The 26119-nt window shown below is 44.5% G+C and overlaps 1 protein-coding gene across 1 annotated transcript in view; it reads left to right on the forward strand.

The window, feature by feature from the left end:
• Positions 1-2029: 2029 nt before the first annotated feature.
• The window catches only part of CGNL1 (cingulin like 1), a 124169-nt gene continuing 100079 nt past the window's right edge, over positions 2030-26119 (forward strand). The window contains exon 1 of the mRNA XM_029951969.1: positions 2030-2088. The gene's annotated coding sequence lies outside the window, so the exon portion shown is untranslated. The remainder of the gene's footprint in view (positions 2089-26119) is intronic.

Here is a 26119-nt window from a genome sequence, read left to right on the forward strand (position 1 = left end):
TCTAGAATGCCTAAGAAGTTTCCTTATCAATTTTAATATTTCACAAAACATGTTCAATTCAAAGGTGGCTGGTTCTGGAAAATTGATTTTATTAAGCATCTTCATCAACTCTTCTCTGAACTTAACAGAACTCCACATTGTCTTGTCCTCAAATTCTCTGTCTGTATTCTGTGGCAAAGACTGCTAATCTTATACCTACTATCTATTCTCTCCTTCTTCAGTAACCAAAATACCTGATAATTTTTTAGAGTGTAGTAATGGGCCAAGCTAAAGGATTCTGTCTCCCAGCCTCCCTTTCACCTGGCTATGGGCCAGGGACTTAAGCTTTAGTAAGTGAAAGGTGAAGTGTTTCATGTGGAGCTTATGGGACGATTCCAGAGACTGACTTGTATAGACAGTGCATCTTTTGCTTTTTTTCTGTCTTCCTACCTACTGCTTGGGACATGGACACAATAGCTGAAATTTGGTAGCCATCTTGGATCACGATGTAATGGTGGAGATGGAAGCCTTGTTCTGTGTAAGTGGAGCACAAAAAGAAGAGGAGTCTGGACCCCTAATGACCCTGGAGCCATGATGCCATCCCTGGACTGCTTCCCTCCCCACTTGGTTCTTACTGGTTAAGCCAAGGTTATTTCGAGTTTTTGATCATGAGCAGCTAAACCTAACCTCACTGAGCCTCCTGCTCTGTGTGGGCTTCACAGTATGTCTTCCACATCGGTAGGTGGCTTGCGCATAGTAGGTGCTCCGTAAGTATTTAACAAGTTAAGCGCCCAGTGGTGCTGAAGGCTCCAGCTGCTTTCACCTCTGGCCTTCTTAAGTTAGATTAAATTACTCATAGGGATCTTTTGTTTGTTCTGTCCCAACCACCGGGAAGGTCATTCACAGTCCTCTGTATAGGGCTTTAGGGTCACATGCTCAAATATTTTGACAAGGCAGTGGACAGTAGGCCTTTGAAATTCCAACTGTATGCATACATTATTTCAAATGAAAATCTAAGGGCTGGGCACTTTTCTGAATCTACTGAAGAAATTGGAGGTGGTTTTCAAATGATGTCAGAAAAGGCCACCATGGAATCTTTTGCTATCATTTGGAGGCTGTTCTTTCCACAGTGCCTGCCAGAAGCTTGATGTCAGAGGACTCTTTTGAAAATGACTGTTAAGGAGCCCTGATTGCCATCTACTGACAAGGGGGACTGCCTTCTCAGTGGCAACCTCAGAGGTGGTCTTGGCCAGACCCACTCGGCCCTGACTCATGCTGAGATTTGTTGGCCAGGATGACACGCCCCTCTTCAGGACCCGGGACAACATGCTGGTTTCTGGGAAGCATGTAGGCCAGGACTCTGCTGCTCAGAAAATGATATTGTTTTTGCAAGTATGGCCTACTGGGAAAGTGTTTAAAACTCTTCCTCAACAGTAAAGGTCCTTTCCAAGAAATATGGGGTTAAAAAAAAAAACTCAGAACAAAAAGCAAAAGCTGGAGGATGAATTAACTCCTCGCCAATACCAACGAGCTTATTTCCAAACAGGTTTCGTTGACTGCATTGATTTGGATGGCCCACCCATCTCAGTTCGCCCACAGAGAGCAGGGGGCAGAGGAAGATATACACCCCTTTGTGGGAAAAAGTGAATTCTGTGGCAAACCGTAATGGCTCAAGAGTGTTTGCTTCTCCTGGAAATAATTATAGAAATACGCAATCCTTGAAAGGCAACATCTGGCTGGCTGGAGGCAAGCTGGCAGATACTCAATCTAAATAGATGGAGGTGACGTTGCACAGAAGGAAAAGAAACAGCCTGAGAAAATGGCTGGTGAGTTTTAGAGCCCTTGTCTAGAGAGATACCCTTCCCTGTCCTGGGGTTGACTTTCTCCTTAGAGAAGGGCACCCCTTTCAGCTTTTCTAGAAGACAGAGGCACAGTCCAGAGCCCAGTGACCTACACTGCACTTCTGAGGAGACTTCTGTGGAGGACAGGGGGCCTCTTACGACTCTGGTTGGCCCCCAGAGCTGAGATGCATTTGCTGCCCAGGGAGTTCCCTGGGCCGGTGCTCTGTGGTTGGCCTTGGCTTCTCATCCACGTCCAGTGCGATCTGAGGTATTGATTTAAACTGTTAGACATGTCTCTTCCCCCTCAGTGCTTTCTCAGGGTGCTGTTCGCTTGTCCTTATCAGCCTTGCCCAGCACTTGGGAGCTTTGCAACATTTCTCCCTGCCCAGTTTGGAGGGCCCAACTTTGGGCCTCTTGAAATGCCAGGGCACACCCCCTTTTCTTCTTTTTAATGTTTACGTCCACCAGCTAAGGACGAAAGCAGAACAGCATCTTCATAGATTTATGGATGTTGACAATTTTTCTTTTTTAATAACATGCGAGATATTTTCAAGTGAAGAATGCAGTTCTGCTAAATCCGAGGCACCTCTCCTGGATTTTCAGACACCAGGTTTTTACAAGTGCTACGGTCGGGATATTGTGAAGAACTTATTGGGGAGCCCAGGCCCTCAGCACGTTTTTGCAGATGGCGCATTTTCGCATAGAAATTCTTCCGGTAGCAGTTTTGTTCACTTCTATAGTGAACTTCTGTATGGCTGTTTTTTACTTCACCCATCCCCTGGCCTCCAGCGTCCGTGGTGACATCAACATCACTGCTTCCATCGTTTCTGGGATGGACCATCTTTCTCATACTCGGGCTGGTGTGTCACACTTCCCTGTGTCACTGACTTTGGGTGGCCGTTTGTCTCTGCTTCTGATTTGGGAGCTGCGACCTTTGCTTTACTTGCTCCCAGCTAAGGCTTTTTCTTTCTAAATCTTCCTGTTTGGACTCTGTCATGGGTTCTCTGTTTTCTACAACATTCTTTCTTAGCTTTGTCCTGTCCAATCTTCAGCTCTTTCCTGTTGTTTAAGGGTGTGGAGAGGGGAGAAGGGATGGGGACCCCTGAGAAGGTGGTTTATTAATCTTTTTCTCTTCCCCATGTTTACCTTTCCCCAGCCCAGACTCTGCCCCTTTCCCCCAGGGTTTAGAGAAGACAGGAAAGCTCTTCAAAGGTATTGGCTTTATTTAACCATGTGGGGTTGCAATTTACATTTAGTACAAATGCCTTTTATTCATTCAATACAGATACTTACCAACTGCCATGTTTGCAACTAAGTGCCAGACCATACATTAACCCTAAAGATAATGGTGGTGGTATCTTTAACAAAGAAGAGCAGCTTCTACTCTTGGCGGCATGGGCATGGGCTTGTATTTCGGTGGGGGAGATCTGCTGGAGGAGATGCCAGTAAACACACAAAGGCCTATCAGTGGGTGATAAGAGATCAGAAGGACAATCTGGTGAGATAAGGTGGGTGGGGGATGGTGGAAAATCCTACTTCATGGGAGTCTTCTTTTCTATGAGATGGCCAAGAAGAAGTTGAGGCTGGAAGCAAAGTCTGGAGCATGGCGATCCTGGGGGAAGAGCACTGGGAAAAGGAGATGAGGACCTAATGGCCCGAAGGGGTGTTCTGGGAACAGAAAGGGAAGTCGGGGACAGGAGAATGTTTTAAAAGGTGGTGGGGTTGGGGGTGCAGAGCCTGCTGGATTTTGCAGGTCATCTTAAGGCTTTTATCGTGATGGCAGTGGGAAGCCAGTGCAGGGATTTGAGAGCGAAGGAGGTGGACAGCCTAGAAGTTTCCATGGGCTTACAGAAAGCACAGGACTTCCTGTGGACTTGTTCTGTAGCCACTGAGAACAGCAGTGGCTTAGTGACACAGAAGAGCAGGCTGAGTACCAGAGGCAGGGCCCTGAAGGTGGGACCAACAAGCTGGATGAGTACCTCAGGAAATCACGTGCCTGCCGGTGCAGGAATGTACTTGAAAATGTTGACCAAACACACGAGAACGTAGTAAGACAGTCAGTCACAGGAGAGTGCTGTGTAAATCCAGAAAGGTTATTAGCATCCATGCTGAACTAGTGGCCAGGATTATTGATAAAGTGCTGTGCTCTGAGTACATTCTGAAATAAATGCTTTTTCTTGCATTCATTTATTTATCAAAATATTGACTACTTCCCAAATAGTAACTTAGTGCTCACTGAGTGATACTAGAATTTGTTATCTTGTTTCTGGTCAGTTCACGGGTCATGAGGGAGGTTGGGCCATCTGTTTTTTCGACGTGAATTTTTTGTTGTCTGATGGGGGTAGAATTGGTAGTGGTGGTGGTTGAACCGCCTGACTACTGATGACAAGGCCCTGTTATTTGCCTCTGCTCTTTGGAGGTGGGCTTCTAAAAAAGGTTTCACGGGGTACCTGGGTGGCTAAGTCGGTTAAGCGTCTGACTTCAGTTAGGTCAGGATCTCATGGTCCGTAAGTTGGAGCCCTTGTCAGGCTCTGTGCTGACAGCTCAGACTCTGGCGCCTGCTTTGGATTCTTTGTCTCCTTCTGTTTCTGCCCCTCCCCTGCTTTCTTTTTCAAAAATAAATAAACATTAAAAAAGTTTTAAAAAGCTTTCTGTATGCATGAGGAGTTTTAAGACATTTGTTATGGCAGCAAGTGCTAAGTTTTAGCATTTATGGGAGGTCTTGACTCACTTGCTAAAACTTTCCTGAGGTCTGGGTCTATTTTTTTCTTTGTTTTTAGCAGATATGAGGGTGTGGGGTAAGATTTCTCATCAGCTTTATTTTCTAAATTGCTTTTAGTCTTACCACCCAAAAACATCTTCAGGGAAATAATTGTGAAAAGTAGGTCTAGTGTGGATGGGATTTCTTATCAGAAAGCTCATTAGAATAACATGTAGCCCTTTTACTACTGAAAACAGCAGTCCCCTTTTGATGATATTTAAATTTTGAAGTTCAAAAAAGGGCTTCAGACAGTTTGTTCCATGTCTGAAAGTATTATTCTGTTTAGTATCTTAAGAAGGCACAGAGCTAAGAGGGTGGAGTGGAAGTTAAGTGACCTGGTTCAATATCCATGAGCTGCTGAAATCTTACAGCAGGTGGGATGCTCAGAAGGAAAATAATCGGTTCTAAGAAGTTGTTTCCCAAAAGCAACTGAAGGTTGGATCATACCCTATTATGTGTTTATTCTGGTAAAGGGAAAAGAGAGTTAGCTCTCCTTGGGGGCCCTAAATGTCAGGGATGATGAACACATACATTCATAAGCTGAACTCCTTCGCCCCAAGTGCCTCACTCGGAGTTAAGTCTCTTCCCTTATATGAGGAGTGGCCAGTTTTTCCCTTTGAACTCGAAGAACCGATTATTCAGGACTGTGACTTTCAAGCTCCAAAGCAAAGTTTGGGCAGTCTTTCAAGGACTAAACTTCTGGAAACTATGTACTTTCCCAGCAGTCAGCACAGGACCTTCCAGGCTCCTTCTTCATGAGGCGAATACTCCTGAGATTGCTGTTTTGCCTCCACCTCTCTGTGGTGTGTGCCCTCACTGAGGACTGCTTGGAATTAAACGCTGAGAGATTACAGGGCGGCCTTGCCTTCCAGGAGCCCACAGTCTGTAATGGGAGGTAGAGGAGAAGAGGGCCGTCGCAGTGAGGGGGCCTGCGCAGCCCTGGCACATGTGTGGAGAGGGGTTGAGGGGGTCAGAAGGCAGGAAATGTGGTCGGGGGGAGTCAGGGAAGGTGAGGCCTGAGAAGAGGAGAGGCTGCCAGGCAAGCTCATGGGAAGCCACAGAGTGTGGTACCTTTGGAGACCCTCCATCCTGCACGGGGACTCTCAGGTGGCCTGAGATTGTCAGGGGCCTGTTCTTGGATGCCATATTAAGGAGTTTGTATTTTTATTCTGCGTGCAAAGGAAGAAATTGAATAATTTTAAAGCTGAAGTACAAATGAGTGAGCATATTTGAAAAGATCACTGGTCAAGTGGAGCATGGGTTGGGGGAAAACAGGACCGGAGGCTGAGAGACCATTTAGGAAACCACTGGTGACACCCAGGTGAGACACACAGCACAAATTAGGATGCCCTCACGGGAACGGTGACAGATGGCTGAGATGTTCTGGGAGGCAGTGTCCACAAGAAGCGGTCGTTGACTGGTGTGGTACCTAAGGGAGAGGAAGAATCTAAGATGCTTCCCGGCTGGGTTGGCCTCAATGCTTTGTCCTGTGCGTAGTCAGAAATTTGAGGAAAGGATCACATGGTCCTGGGACCTTTTGTGCTGTTGGACAACCAGAAGCTACTACAGCAAGAGTAGGCATGGTGGTAAGTTGGGTCTAGTCAGGGAGTAGTTTTATCTTGCACTCCTTGGAGCAGGTTTGGTCAACAGATGGAGGGGGATGTGGGGGCCTTCTTATCACTTCCTCTTTCTGCTGATGTCTGCATAGTGCCTGTGAGAGTGTGTGTGCAGGTGTACGTGTACATGCCTTTGTGTGCTTTGGGGTGGGAGGTTGGAATGAGGCTCAATAATAATGATTGAAAGGAAAAAAATAAATGCAATCTAAATATATCTGTTGCTATATTATTTGTTAAAGACCTGCAAAAAATCTTGTTAACTACCAGAGAAACTGTAAATAGAACCTCGCAATACTGCTATTTCAAAATATTAAGGCTCTGCTCCCTAATTTTATCATGGCTTATGAGGGTGCCCTTTAATTCTTGTATTAAACACAATATACTTGTATGACTTTGGTTTTTTCTCTCCTTTGCTATCTTACAAAGAGTGAAATTTATCCTGTTTGTGACTTTTCAGATTCAGTGAGGAAAATTAGATTTACTTGAAAATGTTAAGATATCTGTAGGTTTTGTATTTTGATACAAGAGTTTGAACATAAGCTATAGCGGCTTAGAGAACACAAGTGAATACTGTGTCTTTGTGAAGACCACATCAAAAAAAGGCCAACTTTTGAAGGAGTTTACTAACATGTATCAAATTTCTACCATATTGGATGGTTCTGTTGGCAATGATTTTCTCCATGTCAAAATATTACTGAAGTGTGCCCTGAGGACAAAGATGTGCCTGAAGTAATTGGCACTCACCTCTTGTACAGGCGGGAGTCCATGAGTGGATGTGGTGGGTGAGCCAGAACACCCACCCCCTGGCAGCAGGCAGGAGTGCCTTCTCTCCAGTCAGGATATGATCTGGAGAAAACCTTTCTCTTTGGTTGTTTGGTTATCCTTTTTCCTTCCTGAACACTGTTCAGGCTATACTTACCTCTGTGCTCATCTCTGGTGCTGTCACCTTGATCTTGTCTCAGTATATGTAAGTGGATGGTTGTTACAAGTAAATAGGAAGTGAAATCATTGACTTCCAAATCAGGAAGAACCTGCCCGTACTGAAGGATTGACTCTGGAGTCCCTTCTCTTTGCCTTCCTCCACTGACGGGGAACTCACTGTCTCCCAAAACAGCCTGGTTTAACTTCAGGTGTCTTTAACTGTTAGAATGAATTGGAATTCCTTAGATTGAATTGGAATTTGTGTCTCTGGCACTTTTGCTCATGATTCCTTGTTCTCACCTTTGGAGCCATGCAAGCAAGGCAAGTTTAATCCCTTTTCACATGGCAGCCCCTCTGGTATTTCTGTTTCATGACAGTTTATCATTCTCAGCCCTGTTCCCCTCCTCTGTACTCAGTGCCTTCTCTTAGCTTCTTGGTCCTGAAATCATCCTGGCCACTCAAACCAGACTCTTGCTGATGAGCCCCAAGCAGAGGGGGCTCCCTAATTCACCAGGGACAGCTCTGATCAGCGGGATCCATTTGGCGAATGTGGCTGCTGGGCTGGTGGCCCTTTTGTCCGCCAGACTCCCTGCATGTTCCCCTGAGGCTTGGGAGTGAAGACACACTTCTGAAATAGTTGGGGGTAGTTGTTCTTGATCTCCAGGGAGTCTGCAGGGTGCTCAGCTGCCCTGCTCTGCTGAAGCTGGTTGTGTAATTTCTAGAGATCATTGTGGTCATTGACCATCATCTGTCTCACAGCAACTTATTCTCAGCTATGACCCAAGTCTTTTTTCTTAAAAAACAAGATTGGTTCCTGTGCCTCACCCATCTTGGGGTCAAACAATCGGTTTCTTCAGGGCCTTTGATTCTCCCTGTTAAATCTCACTTTGTTGGGCCTGACCAGTTGTCCGGTCTGGTTATCTGTGTGGCCCCTTAACTCTGAACTCATCGCCTGTGTTTCCTGGGTTACTGTGGTTTTCATGGTTGGGGGCTTGGGCTTTAGGGTGTAAATCTCATGTCTGCCACCTACTGGGTGCGTGGTTTGGGCCGAGGACATGGTGAAAAATGTTCTGGGGCAATTAACAGAATGGATGAATGGTGTCTTAAGGAAACCAAGGGCAGGAGGCTTTAGCCTTAGGAAATCAGAAATGGGGAAGCTGAAAAAAGATATCATCTCATCCCTGCTTCTTTCTGAACATTTACCTTCTTCTTTTTTTCCTTCTCTGGAGGCTGACTTTCCCTGTCTACTTATGTGACAGGCAGAATAATACCCTCCTCCCAAGATATACACCTTTTAATTCTGGAACCCATGAATATGTCACCTTACATGGCCAAAGGGATGTGATTGAAATAAGGGTTTTGAGATGGGGAGGGTCTCTTGGATTATCCAGGTGGGCCCAGGGTCATCATGTGTTCTCATAAGGAAGGCACTCCCCACTCGGGGGTCAGCGCAGGGGCCTGTCGGAGGAAGCAGAGTAAGAAGAGGCTACCCTGCTGGAGGAGGGGACCAAAGAACTAAGCAGTGCGGCCAGCTTCTAGAAACTGGAAAAGGTGAGGGAATAGATTGTCCCCTAAAGCCTCCAGAAAGAATGCAACACTGATGACACCTAGATTTTAGCCTAGTGAGACTTTTGACCTCCATTATAGTAAAAATCAGCATGTGTTGTTCTAATCCACTCAGTTGCACGTGTCTTCTTGCTTTAACGTCTTCTCCATGCTGCCTGGTCACTTGCAGTCACGAGCTCGCCACCTGCTCCTTGTGCCCACACGGGAGGCAGTGTGGATTGGTCCTGCCTTGCCACTTCCTTCATTGCTGTTGTCTGCCTCAGGGCCCAGCATGGACCTTCCATGGGGTGAGTTCTTGGTAAATGTCCCCACGACTTACCAAAGACTCCCCAAGAGAAACCTGAAGGTGCCTTTCAGAAATCTGGCTGGGGGTCCCAGTTCTTGGCCTCCCAGTGTGTAGCCCTGCCAGAAAAGGAATAAGGCCAGTGCCTCATGATTCTCTCCCAGTGAACCCTGTGTGGGCTTCCACACGGCCACTCCTTTGCTAAGTGTTGGAATCTGCGCAAGAGCCTCTGTGTGGTGAATCCACCTACCTTCTGAGACTGAACAGTTGCCATGTTTTCATAATCTTCAAATACCAGAGGTTTAAAAAAAAACCCACAGAAATATAGTTTTGGTGCCTTCTTTTTCTTAAATGTACTACAGTTGAAAAGTGCCTCTACACTGAGGATTTCATTTAATCCCCACTGTGGCCCTTCCTTTTTCAGTTGGTTAATTATGGGAGTGACAACATCCAAACTCTTCACATTTTGGGGTGGAAGCCCATCATCACTTCCCATGGGCCAGAGTTCATAGCAGTGACCTGCCCAAGCTCTGTCTTGTGGGTGACAAGACATTTCTGTGCCCAGAGCTTCTGGAACCATGGCTCACCACCTCTTTAAAGTTGAGAATATTCTCATTTTCCCCTTAGAATTCCACACAGCCCTTTGCATTCTGGTTTCCCTTTCCACTAAGTCAGCATCTTGTGCCGTAGCCCACTTCCCTGCTCCTAACATGGCCTCCTTGCCATCTGGGCCTGCGGCGGTCGGCCAGCCATCTTCTCTGTGGTTTGAATCAGAGACATTTGGGAAGGCCTTCCAGATGTGTACTTGCTCTCGGAGACGCCTCTTGTCAGGGTGATCTGGGACCTGGTCTCGTGTCTGCTGCCGGAGCGCACACAGAGACGCCCATTTGCTGTTCTCTGGGCGCGGTCCTGGCAGCTACAGCAGCAGGTTCCTTTCTCCTCATAATCCTCTACACGTGGTCCCCAACCTACCAACCAGATGAGTTCTAGACATTGATTTTCCAATTTGTTGATTGTTTGGAGTTAGAATGCATTGGCCTGGGGATTCAGTGTCATAAATGGTGCTTATGTTCTAGACCCCCAAACAACATCTGTTGTACTTGGTAGGTGGTCAGAATCCAGAGTCATGAAGAGAGTGGGCTTCGGAGTCAGACAGCCCTAGATAACTGCTGGCTGTGCCACAGCTATCTGGGTCACCCAGGGCAAGTGATTCATCCTCTCTCAGCCTCAGTTGCCTCACCTCTAAATTGTGGTAAATAATAACCTACCTGGCAGGTTGCTGAATAATGTATTAAAAGTGCTTAGTGTAGTACTTGGTGCTTGGTAAATGTTCAATGAGTGATTGGTATTATTTATTATTCTACTATTAATTATGTATCTAGTTTGATTGATAGCACTAGACACCTAATCACTATCTATACTGCCATTTCTATGGGTAAGCTGATTCCAAGATCAGACTCTGTGCTGGTCATTCAGAATTGACATGTCCTTTTTTCCTTCTGGGAGGTCTCAGATTGCTGTGGGTGAAGGAGTCTTCATCCATTCAGTCATTCATTCCAGAAACAGTTGTGCTGTCAGGTATGCAATAGGGAACTGGAGGTAAAATGGTGAGCAAAACCTAGTGTTCTCATGGATTTTATAGTCTGATAGGGAAGACAGATATTAATTTAAAATAAGAAATCATGGAAATGTGAAAATACACCTGCTGTGGAGGAAGCCAGGAGAGTGTCTAGGGGGATGTTGCCTGGGTGTCTGGTGGGTCTTGGGGTTGGATCTGTGTCACTGTGTGACAGACACTGTGTTCAAATGGGTGGCTTAGGACTTTGGCAGCATGGGGTGCAGATCAAAGCAGGGTAGTGACAGTCTGGGCTCTAGCAGGTGGCAGTCTAAGTTGTCTGAGACCTCAGGGACCTGTCAGAGGGACCAGTGTTTATAAGAGAGGAACAGGTATGAAGAACATAGTTGGGGGGACAGGAGACTCTGGCTTTCGGGGCAGGGCACCTAAGGCCTCGAGTGGTACTTATTAAGGAATGTTTTCTATGGGGCTTTAACTTGACCATTCCTTCTGTTCAGCCCAAGTGATACTCTGGTCCAAACTTCCTGTCACTGCGGCTTCTTACAGCCAAGCAAATTTAATTAATATCCTACTCTATATAATTGCTTCCATCTCATCACTCATTTTTCACTACTTCTTACTTGTTCTCAATCCCCTTCTAATGCTCTGTTTTCTCCTGTTCTATGACTAGCTCAGCTCTTCTGTTCTTCATCCAATTAATGTTCTGTCATGGAGAATCATATTCTTTGGCTCTGAGTTGGAGGAAGAAGGGGTTAGAGTTCTGTTTGTCCATTGGGAACCCTGGTGAGTAAGTTTTGTTTAATGTGCCTCATTTAAACTCTGCCCTCATGCTGCCTTCTCTGGGGAAGGTATCAATAGCTTCAGTGTTTGCTCAGCTCTCTCCTTGCTCATTCTCCCTCCCATGAGATGTAGTTTACAGGTTTCTTAGTCATTAAGAACCTCTCCTGTTTGTCTTGTGGGAAACTGTCGCCAGCCTGCACAGCATACTCACACCCCATGTGTGTAGCCATTGAGCTCAGGAACTCACTGGTCCCTGTGATGGGATGCTCCGTGTTCACTGGTCCTGGAAGATGATTTGCCCTGTTTTTTTCTGGCAGAGGTATTATCCAGGAGCAGTGTTTTGAGCTCTAACCAGGGTGGTATGCCTGGTGACCTGTTGAAGGAATGAGTATCTGTGTTCTGTCCGTCCAAACGGCCAGAGGTGGAAGATGGGCCAGGAGTTGCAAATGTTGGCTCTGGAGTGACCATAATGACGACCACAGGGAGTCTGACTGCCTGGTGGCTTAGTTTTGAATGTTACTTTAAAAAAAACAACCCCAAAAAACCCCTTTATTTTAGAAGAGTTTTCGATTTATAACAAAATTGTGACGATAGGACTGGGTGACGAACCCACCCAGTTTCCTGTATTAACATCATATGTTTGGTTTGTCACAATTAAGAAACAAATATTGATAAATTGTTAGTTACAGTCCATACTTTATTTAGACTTGCCTAGTTTTTCTTTAATGTTTTTTTCCTGTTCCAGGATCCCATCCGGGTACCACATTACATGTAGTTAGTTGTCCTGTCTTCTTAGGGATCTACCAAGTGTTTGGTGGCTCCTTGCTACTGGGTGACAGGATCCTTATAATCTTTTCTCTCCCTGCTTCCTTTTGTTCCTACCCACTCACTGTGGACTAAAGGCTTATGTTCCCCCTGAATGCAAATGTTGAAGTTCTAACCCTTGAGGTGATCGAATATGGAGATGGAGCCTTTGGGAAGTAATTAGGATTAGATTAGGTTAGGTCATGAGGGTGGGGCCCTCATGATGGGAGTAGCGGTTTTGGAAGAAGAGAAAGAGAGAAAGATCTCTTTGCACCCACAGGGACCCCAAGGCCATGAGATGGCACTGAGAAGTCCACCTTCTATAAGCCAGGAAGAGACCTTTCATCAGGAACTGAATCGGTCAGCACTTTGATCTTGGACTTCCCAGCCTCCAGAACTGTGAGAAATAAACTTCTGTTGTTTAAGCCACCCAGTCAGTCGTAGTTTGTCATGAGCAGACTAATACACCCCTGTGTATAGAAGCCTGGGCACCGTTGCACTGTTGAGGGGCTATTTAATAAACCAAATCGTCCATTCCCTTTGTATCTTTAAACAACAAAGAGACCTCTTTTCCCTCTGCTGATCTGGGGTAGGAGGCGGGTGTAGGTAGTGTTCTTAGTGGCACATTTATAAATGAGAGCTCCTGGGTAAAGCCTGTTGGAATTGTGTGATGCTATCTGATGGGACACTTTTGGCAAGAGTCAGCCTTTGGATCGAGGGAATGCTGCTCAGTGGAAAGATTATAATCACCTAGTTGGAGAAAAACATAACCCCATTCCTGCATTCCCCAAACATGCTCAGCCTACATGAGAGCTGGAGGGCCTGGCTTTAGAAGCAGGAAGTACACTGAGCAGGGTCGGGGACTGTGCTCTCGGGCAGCTGGGCGCTGGACTCCACTCCCTGCTCTTCTCTGTGGTCAGCCAGACAGCTTCAAGTGCTCCATCCTGCCTGAGATCGCGAACTTGGAAGTGCTTTGTAAGCCAGAACATTGGAAGGTGCATGTGAGCGATGGTTGAAAGTTCCACGTTAAAGGCCGAGGCTTCCTTGAGGCAGATTTTTCTCTGGGATGCTGATACTGAGTTCTTCGTGTTTCTCCTTTTACTGCTAAATGTTTTTAGTTTCTTTAGACACATCATCATGTCTTTGCCTTGCAACGGTCTGCTCACTTCGTACAAGTAGAGAAGTCACAGGAGCTGTCTCTGGCATGGGAAACACAAACAAGCCTGAAGCTCCAGAGAAATGTGTGACCCTCAACTCTTATAGATGGGCAATTTTAAAACCTCTTAACTGCCAGGGAGGGACTTCCTTTCATTGTTTTCCTTTTGTGTTTCTTCCTTTTCCTCTTCATTTTTTCTCTTTCCTTTGTAGTAGTCTTTTTCATGCCCAGGATTTAAAAAAGTTATTTACTTTTATTGTCTGTTTCATTTCACAACTTGGCACCTGTTTTGATAGGAATGCCTGCTTCCTGCCACCGTCCGTACAGTCAAAGATACAGAGTAGATTTGCTAGGGCTTCACACCGTGGTTTCTACTGCTGTGACTCAGAGAAGGCTCTGCCTGGGGAGAGCTAGCCAGGAAAACAAATTACACTTTGGGTTTTAATACAAAACCTTTCTAAATTGAGCCCCTAGGACAAAAGTAAGACCCTTGTACATTCTTTTTTTGCGGTATTTTTCTATATGGTCATTACTTACCCACACATGTTAAAGTGTATGTGTTAATGTTCAACATTAGGCTGATGTCCAGAGGTTATAGACATTACAGCTCAGAGTAGGTTAATGTGTAGTATAGAAGCATTTAGAAGAGTGCTTGGTGCGTAGTGTGAGTGTTTAAGGGTTAATTATATGATGATGATGATGAAGAACTAACGCAGCTCCCTTGTGGCGTGCTGTGGGACAGTAACACAGAGATGAGGGACCAAGCGTCGGTGCTGGGTGTAGGCAGAGAGAGTAGCCTGGAGTTGCTGTTCTGGTGTTCGAGAAGTGATAATGGGGGATAGGAATGGGTCCTAGAGCAGTGGTTTGAGTCTAAAAACTTGGAACAAAGGAGCTTGAAAGTGGTTCCTCTGACAGAAGTCAGGGGTATGGTACATGGTCTCTGAAAGCCTTTCTATCTTTAGACTGGGATTCTATGTAGGCGTCCCTCTACGTGGAGTAGGACTGGTGGGCATGAGGATTAATAGGTCAAGGGGTTTTGCAGAGGAGATGGAAAAGAGTGACGTTTTCCCCCCATTGGATTCTTTTGGGTTGGAATTGTTTATGTTTTTTCTGGCATTCCCAGGGTGAAAAGGTATTTCCATGTGCTTCTGCCGTTGGTCTAAATTAAATGCAGACTGTACTTCTTTAGCTGCTCTTGGCATACCCTTGGAGGTTCAGCTACAACTCGGGACAGTAGGCAACTGCCAGAGGGAGGGAGCAAAGTGGTATTCCATAAAATTAGGTAAGGTCTGGCTCAGAATTCCTTGAGCGTGAATACCAGGTTTTGCGTTTTGTTGCCCGTCTTCCTCTCCCTGCCCAGCCTGCCTGGGCTGCAAACACATCCCTGGGGATGGAAACAAATTCTGCAGAGAGCTCATTCTGGGGTGGAAGGGCAGTGGGGTGGGCAAAGGGAGGCACTGAAGTTTCCCATGACTGCCCGAATTTTTGTGTTTTAGTTTCTATGATAATTGACGTTCCTTGAAAGAGTTGTCTTTACTCTGTTCTTTTGCTAGTCTGCTCTGGTCACATTTTCCCTGCCTTCCTGCTCAGTGACAGAGCTCTTGTCAGGGTCACCTTTGATCTCCATCCTGTTTAATACTGGAATCCTTCCTTAGTCTTCATTGACTTAGTAGAGCATTTGGCTTATTGGACCCTCCTTCTTTTTGAAACTCCAGCTTCTGTGGGCTTGGAGGCCACCCCACTCTCCTGGTTTTCTCCTACCTCTGGCTGTCCCTGCTCTGGTGTCTTTGTTCCTTCTCTTCTCACACCACAGTGCTGCTGGGGTGGGGCTTAGGCCCTCCCTGGGGATCTTGTTAAACGCAGATAATGATTCCCTGGGTGTGGGTGGGGCTTAAGAGTGCATTTCTCACAAGGTCCCACAGGATGCTGTTACTCTGGTCCAGGAGCAGCCTGTGCAGCGAGATGCTGGGGCTCCATCCTCAGCCCTTCCGTCTGCAGGACTTCCTAGTGGAGCTCATCCAGCCCCTGGCTTTTGGCTTTGCAAAGACCTGATAACCTTCAAATCAGATGTCCCCCTCCCAGAGAGGTCCTCCCTGACCATTATAGCTTGGAAGGCCCTGCACCACCACCTTGCTCTCTCCTTGCCCTGCTTCCTTATTTATATGAAAGTTATATGAGTTCCTTGTTTGTTCTCTCCCCACGAGAGTGGAAGTTCTGTGGGTAACTGCAGTGGGGAGGGGGCCTAGCACGGAGAGGCTCTCCGTGAGAGTTCGTTACTGACTAAGTGAAACGTTAGTCTCAGCGTATCCTGAGTGACGGGGTGACCCCTGGATACCAACACTCATTTCTAATGGCTGTGTTTCAGGTAATATTACCGTATTTTAATGGTTATGGTGTATTGGGAAAAAACAGATACAGTGGGCATGTAAATGAGGCCATCACACTATGTGAAGACCCAGTAGTTTTATGGCCAGACTTCACAAAGGGAGTTTTCAGAGTCTTTTGCATTAAAAACTGGGCACAGGGGCGCCTGGGTGGCTCAGTCAGTTAAGCGTCCGGCTTCAGCTCAGGTCATGACCTCACGGTTTGTGGGTTCGAGCCCCACATCAGGCTCTGTGCTGACAGCTAGCTCAGGGCCTGGAGCCTACTTCAGATTCTGTGTCTCCCTCTCTCTCTGACCCTCCCCTGTTCCCACTGTCCCTCTCTGTCTCTCAAAAATAAATAAAGAACATAAAAAAAAGTTAAAAAAAACCTGGGCACAAAAAAAATTGCACAGTTAAACCATGAGAATCTGTACAGTGTGGGCCAGTGTCTTCATGCTCACCCCTGTATCGTGATTTTGTTTCAGCAAAATTAACATTATCCTAGATATAAATTTATGTTGTGAATTTGAATTGTATTGGCTTCTTAAATGTGTTTTTTTTACATGCAGATTTGGTTGTGTGGTATCATAAGAATTATAATGGTTTTATATTTGTACACTAAGTTAACACTAAGGGTCTTGAGAACCTTTTCTTTAAGTCACCTGTACATTCTAGAAGCTTGTGAAAGACTAAAATAGAGACACCTAGGCATAGGTCTTAACGTCTCAAGCTGCTTGTGAAAAGCTATTTTTAACAAAATAAGAATAGTGGAGGCTCTGAGCGGGCATTTTAGTTTTCAAGAGAGTGAAATTTTAAAATATTCATATTACTATGAATACCAAAGAATATACTGACAAACTCCAAAAGGATGAAATATGTAATATTTCTGTTGATTTACATAGCTGAAACTTCTGTTTCTGGTTACTGCTTTAATTTCTAATTATTGATAAACGTCATGAATTGTATGACTTCTGTACTGGAGACATCTGCATAAAATAATGTTATTTCTGTATAAAACGAAGATACTGGAGTTGACGGCCTTCACCCAGCACTGCCAGGGCTGGGGTTACAGAGGTATGCAGGGGGAGCTCCCAGTTTGGACTTGCCCCCGGTGCTTCTGGCCTCTCGAGACCAGAGAGGAAGGGTTCTGCACTTGAGAAGTGAGACCTAGGAGAAGACACATTCTTGCTTTGAAAGGAGCTGTGATTGGTACTTCCACACACATTTCATTCACATACGTGCATTTGGTTATATCCTGTTTATTTCTGTCTTCGTACCTCATGGCGGCTCTAACAAAATACCAGAGACTGGGTAGTTTCGAAACAGCAGAAATGGACCTCTCACAGGTTTAGAAGTCCAAGATCAAGGCTCCAGCCTGTGACATTCTGGGGAGGGACCTCTTCCTGGTTCCATAGCTCATGCTTTCTTGCCGTGTGTCTTCACAGGGTTGAAGGGACTAGGGGACTCTCTGGAGTCTCTTTTTTTTTTTTTTTTTTTTTTTGGCTTATGAATCTTTTATTTTTTTTTTAATGTAACACAATTTATTTTTTTTAACATATGCAATTATTTTCCATCATTTACAATACAGTAGTTACAATGACACTCCAAACAGAAAAGCAAAGTAAAAAATCAAAACCCCCACTTCTATTTCATGTAATTAGACCTTATACAGAAATTAGAAGGTTAAGTACCAACTAGTTAATCACCTAATTTCACAGCTATCTGAAGTGGCAATCGTTATATAGCAGCTTATCTAGGATACAGTCAAGATACATGATACAATTTATTACTTGCTCATAAGCTAAAACAAAGCCTGCTTAATACCTTTCCTTAAATTCCACCTCTATCCTACAGTATACTTGAGGTCCATGCATAAAAAGTAGCTACCTTTTATATAGGAAATGGATGATTAAGTCTTTGGTGCTGTAAAAGCAACTTCATTTAAACATAACCACCCCCACCACCAAAAAAAGAAGAGGGAAAAAAAAAGCAAAGAAAATAATAAGGGAAAAACCTAAGACACACTCCCTAGGGGAAAGAAAAAAAAACAGCATGTAATTTCTGTCCTTGACAGAATGTATTAAATAAGCAAACACCCCCAACAAGCAAAACAAGTACTACAATGTAAAAATATTAAAAAAAAGAAAACCCTCTCACATGCATAAATGAAAGATTGCACACAACGAACTCACATCTTTTCAAGCTTCAATAGTAAATATTCTGCTACTATGGATTAAATACTGCATGGTTTGCCCAAGCTAAGATGAAACCACATCATGAATCAATAAGCATTTTGCGGAGTCTCTTTTAAAAGAACACTAATCGCATTCGCGAGGGCTCCACCCTCAGTGACCTAAGCACCTCCCAGAGGCCCTGCCTCCTAGTACCATCATCTTTTGGGGGTTAGGAATTCAACATGAATTTGCAGGGGTGTGGTGGTGCGGGGAACAGACATTCAGACCATAGCAACTTCCACGTGTAATTGGAGCCTGTCATACTAACGAGCTCAGCCTTGTGGAGCTGTGCAGCCAGGGAGGTGGGGGCAGAAGATGAAGAGTGGAGTGTGAAGGTAGGGATGGGGAGTGTGGGTGGGTTTCAGGAAAGGAGAAGGCGGATGAGGACCTCAGAAACGCTCAGATTATCTAGAAGAATTATCCGCTCTCCAATTACCGAGTAACCGGTGAGACCAAGAAGCAGCATGTTTGGTGTGACTTTGGCCTCTGAAATAGTCAGTTGCCTTTCCCCTGCCACCCACCCAGGAGCTTATCGGGCTTCTGGTGTCACCAAACATTAGGGTTAATAACAGACTAACAGAAAACTTGCATTTGCACATGTGGGAATCTGCGAGGTTTCTGTTTTAGGTTTATTTTAATTTTATATTTTGAGATTTGGGGGTGGTTACACAGTGTTATCTTTTGTTCTTAACAGTCATGCTGAATGATACTCAGTAAGCTTCTGTAAATCCAGGGACCTGTCATTTACAGCAGTCTTTCTGGGTCCTGTGCAAACAGCTGAGAGACACACTTATGGTGCCTGGTTGATTTAGGAATTGATGCCTGCAGGGAGGTGGGAAGATTGCATGCCATGGACCCTTCCTGGGTGGCTCTGGAGTTTGCAGTCATCTGGCCAGGTTTGCTCATGATACTGCCTCCTGCCATCTTTTCCCTGATGAGGCAAAGATGGACAGATTTCCCTGGTTAATCTTCTTTTGAGTGACCAAGAAGAGATACTTTGCAGAAGGTATAACATATATTCTAGGAGAGAGGCGCCTGGGTGGCTCAGTCGGTTAAGTGGCCGACTTCAGCTCAGGTCAGGATCTCGCAGTTTGTGGGTTTGAGCCCCACAGCTCTGTGCTGACATCTCAGAGTCTGGAGCCTGCTTCGGATTCTGTGTCTCCCTCTCTCTCTGACCCTCCTCCACTCTTTCTCTCAAAAATAAATAAACATAAAAATAATATTCCAGGGGAGAATGTTTAGCTTTGGAATTCACTTTGCAGAAATCACGTTTGAGGAGGTTCTAGGAATCGGGCTTGTTATAGCTGGCCTTGCTGGAATTCCACAGTGACCTTTTACTTCCTTTAGGAGATGCTTGATAACCCAGGGCCTATTTTCTCCTTTTGGAGTACATCATATAAACATGGCTGCTCAGGGTGGGAAGGAAAGCCACAGTAATCCTGATGTTCAGGTTCTAGTGTTTTATTTTTTTAATTAAAAAGTTTTTTTTAAATGTTTGAGAGAAAGAGAGAGAGAGAGAGAAAGAACGAGTAGGGGAAGGGCAGAGAGAGAGAGAGGGAGACACAGAGTCTGAAGCAGGCCCCAGGCTCTGAGCTGTCAGCATAGAGCCCAGTGCAGGGCTTGAACTCATGAACTGTGAGAACATGACCTGAGCCGAAGTCAGATGCTCGACTGACTGAGTCCCCCAGGTGCCCCAGGTCCTAGTGTTTTAAACAGCTGAAGTGTTTCAAAACAGTGTTTCATAACAGCTGAAGGTAGGAATATGTGTGAAGGGTGGACATAGAAGGTTTGTTATGGAAAACCTTCACTTTAAAAAAATTTTCACATTTTCAAAAGAGCTATGTGCATCGTGCATGATTTTTTAATTAGTTTACTCATTTGTTCATTTGGTGCCTGCTGTGTGTAAGACGCCATCCTGGCTGCCAGGAGTATGGCAAGGAGGAAGGCCTCCTTAAAGGGTAATCCTTGTTTTTAATTTAAAAACTTTTTTTTAATGTTTATTTATTTTTGAGAGAGAGAGAGAAAGAGAGAGAGAGAGACAGCACGTGAGTGCGGGAGGGGCAGAGAGAGGGAGACACGGAATACAAAGTAGGCTCCAGGCTCTGAGCTGTCCACACAGAGCCTGACGCAGAGCTCAAACTCACGGACTGCGAGATCATGACCTGAGCGGAGGTTGGATGCTTAACAAACTGAGCCACCCAGGCGCCCTATCAAGTAGGTTTTATTTTATGTCTGCACTAAGTTTTTGACAGTGACTACAGGGGTGCAGTGTGGAGGATTCTGAGGCTAGATGCCAGCTTGTAGGAAAAAGGCAGGGATAGATAACCTTGTGTTCATGTATTTTGGGTTTAGGCTCCGTGTAGGAAACTATAGCACAAATGTCATGGACCTGTCTCTAGATGAGGTCTTTTCTGTGTGCCTGGCAACATAAAGACATCCGTTTATTCTTGCAACAATTATTCGTGAAATTTCCATTACAGACGCAGCACCGTATTTTAGATTCTTGGCTGTCTGGGTTCTTAATTAGTTAATAACTTATTTTAGGATGTTGGTGGTGAAGGGCTGTTTGGTTAACCAGTGGGGTTTTTAGCCTCTGACTGAAAAATATTTTAAAATGTTTTATGATCAAAGTTAGCTTTCTTGTGTTCATAAATGCCACATTCCTTCTTTTTCACTTATTTCCTGTGATTTCATTTAGCATAAAATATATGATTTTATTTTCTCAATTACATATATTCTCATCATCAATAATATGACTTTAGAGATGGGGAAACATTCAGGGATGGATGGTAAAGAACTTGTGGAGAGCCAGGATTTGACCTGAGTCAAATGTCAGACACTTTCCCTTCCTTTGGACCTCCGTGCTGTGCTCGCAGAATTGCAAACTTCCATCTCTTGGCTCTGCATTGGTAGGAGAATTGTTTAGAAATCATTTCAGGGTCAAGAGGTAAAAAGGGATGAATAACATATCTTCAACGTTTTTGGACATGAATTCTGTATTTTTTTTCCGAATGTATTTATATTCCATGTGGAATATAGAATGTCAGCCACGGAATTTTAGAGTTGAAGTTGGGAATGTAAGAACACTATAAATTTACTGGTAATACACTGGTAAGGAAAGAGGAGTGGAATCAAAATGGCAAAAGCGGGACAGAGTCTGATGTGCTGGAGACCATCCATGGGCACCGGAGTGGCAGGCTTCCAGAGGTGGGCTGGGATTCCCTGGAGAGCCAGCTTGGTGCCCATGCTCCAGTCTGAGTGTGGTCAGATTAGTTAGTCCTAGTGACCCCTCAGCCTTAGACTCCTGGATGGCCAAAGTGTCCATCCCTAGTACAAAAGCAACCTTTCTACAGCGCACCCCCCCCCCCCCCCGCAGCCACTTTCCTTTTTGTACGAGGTGAGTGTATTTAAGGGGAAGTGGCAGCATTCAGTATTAAAAACTTAATTTCTTCCCCCTAAATAGAAAACATTGGTCATTCTCGTTTTCTTCAAACCACACTGAACTACATAAGTGAGCCAGCAACTTTTGAAATTGTTTTCCCTGGGAGTTCCGAAGGCTTGACAGTGTGAAGACAGACATTTCCTTTGAAACCTTTAAGTTTGATCAGTTGCTTATGTTTTTACCACAGAACAGATAGATAGATAGACAGGAAGGAAGGAAGAAAAGAAGAAAAGAAAAAAAGAGGGGAAACCATCAAGGGTAGTTGAGGTAAGACTGCCTCTTTCTGTCATGTTTGGGAATATGCACATTTAAAAACCGGTCTGCATTTTGCTAATCTTAGGCTTTCCACCCTCTGATTTTTCACTTTTATCTACTATGCATATTCCCCCTAAAAGTACATCTTCCCACCTGTCCTATAAGTGGTCTCTTAGGAGTGAACGTTTCGTCCACTCTTTACAAGTGTTAACTTGTGTGCATCATCAGACCGATGGCAGCTTCCCTCAGAGCGAGACAGTCACAGGACCCCACTCAGGCAACGTTACTTTTTGGTTTGTGGCTCACTTCTTATTTCCTGGAATTAAGTTCAAGACTTCTCTGAGGAAGTTCATTACCTCCTGCCTCTGCGTTAGATGCTCTTTTTAAACCACTTGTATGATAAAACAAGAGTTACTCATTCCACACAAACATACATAGAATTCCTTTCCCGTGCCAGGTGCTGTGCTGGGTGCTTGGGCCAGCCTGGCCTCGCTAGTGAGGACTGTCATCCTCAGGAAAGAGGGCACGCCATGGCGGAGACATTTCCGAATGCCGTGCGGCGTTTCCCTGGTAGCGAGGAGAGCCTCCGGAGTGGCTGGTCTTGGGGGTGCCCCTGGGAATTAGAGCAGTGAGGTGGGGATGTGTGGCCCAGCATCGTGACTAATCTCTGTGCTCAGCTGATAACATGTGATGGCCCAGAGAGAGGAAATGTTTCTGTCTGGCGTAGGTTCCTGCTTCGTCCAAGTGCTAAGCTCTTTGTTCTTACGCAGAAATACACTCATTGATCTCGCTAACTAAAGCAATTATCATCATTTAGTGGTCTTTTCCAAAAGCATTATTTCCACTCCAAAACACCACTTTTATTTGCCAAGTGCCACAATGTTACATCCTGGCGATTGGTCCGCATTTATTGCCAAATTACGTAAGTCCTTGGTTGGGCTTAGTCCCCAGCTGAGCAAGTGTGTCTGTGGAGCGCATTAGGATTGTGGCATGGCCCGGTGTCTGAAAGTGAACAGCTGTCTTTCAATTCATTCATTAATTCAGTGTTTACACTGTGATTGGGAAGGAAATCCACATTCGTTTAAAACACCCGTGCCCAGCTGAGAAATGTCATTCTGTGAAAATATTGGACGGAGGTTTGTTGTCAAGGAAATGTAAATAGTGGACATTTCATGAAATTCAAATATGCGGATTAATTTGCTAACAGGGAGCTAAGATTATAATAAACTGAGGTGGCCTTATTCAAAGATTGAAATGTAATTAGTGTTGACTGTGGTGGCAGCAGCTAATGAAAAGGGCTGTAAAACCCTCAAAAAGAATTTTCTTAATAAATATTAGAAGAAATATTTTTATAGAAAACTCAGAGTCAGCGTAGGAGAGATTATTGGTGAGTAAATTGTGACCCATTTAGCAAATATCATAAACAACGCATTGCAGGGAGTAAAGTTGTTTGTTCAGAAGCTCTTCTGTTAAAAAAGTATTTGTTTTAAACCTTAATGAATACGGACACATCCAGAGATCCTGAGTAAAACATGCCAGTGCTGCTGGGAAGTAGGATTGAGACACACCCGGTCATTTTGGTCTTGGCCTTGGTGCATTGCTTTTTCAGCGTAAGGCACGTTTGCTGTTCTTGTTCTAGGGTTGAGGTGTTTCATAAATATTACTTGCCTCGTCAAGCCAGATCAGTTTAAAAGCAGATGACTTATCTCCTTTTCAAAATCTCACTCAAAAGATCATAAAGGTGCAAAAATGTTTAAAGCTATGAAGACAAAGAATGGCAGTGTAGACCTCATGAAGGAGAGCTCGGTCACAAACAGAAGAGTGACTGTCATATTGGTGGGGTGATCGAGCTTCACCCTGAAGTGGCAGCAGTAGAGAAAGGAGATGACTTTCCTACAGGGCCCCTGGGAGGCTCAGAGATGGAAGGCGTGAAGGCGTGTGTTGCTGTAGGAGGCAGGGACAAGGGGCCAAACTCTAGGGAGCTGTGTAAGTGTCTTGAGAACTGGAGTAGCTAGCCCTCCAGGACCTCGTCTACACTCTGGATATCTGGATATCCATCTGCTTATGCCCCACTCCCCACCCCGGCAGCAGACTCGGGGTCTGTTCTCTGGAGAAACTGAATTGGAATCATGTTGGAAGGGAGTATGGTGGCCGAAAAGAAGGTGATTGAATGAGAGCTGGGACCGCCACGTCCTTCCCCTGCCCTCTCTCAGAACGCCTGCAGCCAGGCCTGGCAGCCCAGCAGTGGATTGGGAGATTCTTCCTTGAGAGATCGAAGAGCTCCAGAAGAGAATGCCCCACATCCTGAAAAGTGCGTGTCCCTCATTGGAAATCTTAGTGCCTTTCCCCACCCATTACTTGAAGCTCGCTAGCTAATAACTCCTCTGTACACATGCAGAGCCTCCAGTCTGCTTTTAGTACTTTAATGTTTAAAAAAAATTTTTTTTAATGTTTGCTTATTTTTGAGAGAGAGACAGAGCATGAGTGGGGCAAGGGTAGAGAGAAAGGGAGACATAGAATCTGAAGCAGGCTCCAGGCTCTGAGCTGTCAGCATAGAGCCCGATGCGGGGCTTGAACTCACGACCTGTGAGATCATGACCTGAGTCAAAATCGGATGCTCAACCCACTGAGCCACCCAGGCGCCCCAATAGCAGAATTCTTAACAGCATCTCTATAAGCTACAAGATAATGGAGTAATACTTTAAAAAATTGGAGTGAAAATTATTTCTTAAAAAGATAATTTTTTTAATGTTTATTTTTTTGAGAGAGAGAGACCAAGTGTGAGCAGGTGAGGGGCAGAGAGAGAGAGACACACACACAGAGTCCGAAGCAGGCTTCAGGCTCTGAGCTGTCTGCACAGAGCCTGATGTGCTGCACAGAGCCTGATGTGGGATTTCCGTGAGATCATGACCTGAGCTGAAGTCAGACGCTTAACTGACTGAGCCACCCAGGCACCCTGAGGGAAAATTATTTCTAACCTGGATTATAAATCCAGCAGCTAGCCTATCAATCAAAAGTAAACATAGAATAAATACATTTTTCAATATATAAGGACTGAAAAAGTTTACCCCCTTCGGTCTTTTCTTACGAAGCTACTGAAGTGTGCTCCATCAAACCAATTGTGTAGACTAAGAACAAGGAAGACCCAAAACTTAGGAAACAACATGGCGAGAAGGAAGAGAGCAACTAGACCCTAAGAAAGAGCAGGAGGATAGGAGGCTGCACCAGGGGAAAAGATCACCAGATTATCTGATATGTTGGTTATTTGGAAATGAATACAGGTAAGCGTCTAACGTGTGATGTAGCAGTTAAGGTTAGGTATATTGCAAAGAAGGCGAGTGAAAATAGCCACATATTAACTCTAGAAAAGTTAAAGTTTTGTAAGGAGAGATGGCCATAGTTTTCAATTTGACTCTTTAATGAATAAACATTTATATAATCATAATAGTATCTATTAAAATAATATACAAATAATCTATGATCATAATAATACAAATATAAACAATGATATTGAGAAGCGAGAGAATGGGAAATTCGTGTGTATGCTGTGTCATCTCCCACACATATCACTGGTAAGAAATTGCCGCGAGGCGTAGTACTGAGCAGCTTGGAGGTGGGTACCAGAGAAACAGCCAAAATACGTGCTTGATTACCTCTGGGGACTGGGATTGGGATGGAGAAGGGAAGCTGGAGAGTCTAGGTTTTTATTCTATCTTGTTTTATTTTGATTAAAAATGAGATCACCTAACACTGTTAGTATAACTGAAAATAAAAGGAGGCATAGTGTCATATAATTGGGATTATGTGAGTTAATAATGTAGTTGAGACTGGTGAGTTAATAATGAATTTGCAGATGAATATACCTCTCTAAATTGCTCTTGTTTGTAAAATTGGAGGTGATGATGTCTAACATAGTTAACATGTAAAAGAACCGTCACTAGAAGTGACAGCACCATGCTAGCAGGAGGCAGCTGTATCCAGGAAGACTTAAGGCAAATTGGAAAGATGAAATAAGTAAGGATGTATGGTAGCTGAATAAATAATGGGTAAAGTTGTGTGGATATATTTTGAACTCCATGCTTTAAAAAAGAGTCTATGCCCATTACCCATTAAATGCTGGCCAAAATTATCCATATATTTGCCCACAGAAGAAACCTCAGTACATTTAAAAAGGAAGGAATAATAGAAGTTTAATTTTCTGGCTACAGTGCCTGTAGAAATTAACAACATATAGAAATAAAGACCCTCTAAGCCAAAACAACACAAGGGCAAACATACTGGGTATGAAAAAACTTTCTCAGAAACAAGTCATGGGTCAAAGAAGAAACCAAAACCACAGATTGAAACTATTTAGGAAATAATGATAGAAACATTACTGTGGTGGAAGTTATTGGCTGCTCTCCCAGAGTCTATTTTCTTCTGCCTTTTTACTAACATGACATTGATTTTGTGGAGTGTCAATGACCAGCTAAAAATCCCTGTTTCTCAATCCGTCCTTGTACCCGAGAACTTATGATCAAGTTCTCACCAATGAGAGAGATA

Source organism: Suricata suricatta, chromosome 9 (assembly GCF_006229205.1).
Source record: "Suricata suricatta isolate VVHF042 chromosome 9, meerkat_22Aug2017_6uvM2_HiC, whole genome shotgun sequence".
NCBI classification, from domain to species: domain Eukaryota; kingdom Metazoa; phylum Chordata; class Mammalia; order Carnivora; family Herpestidae; genus Suricata; species Suricata suricatta.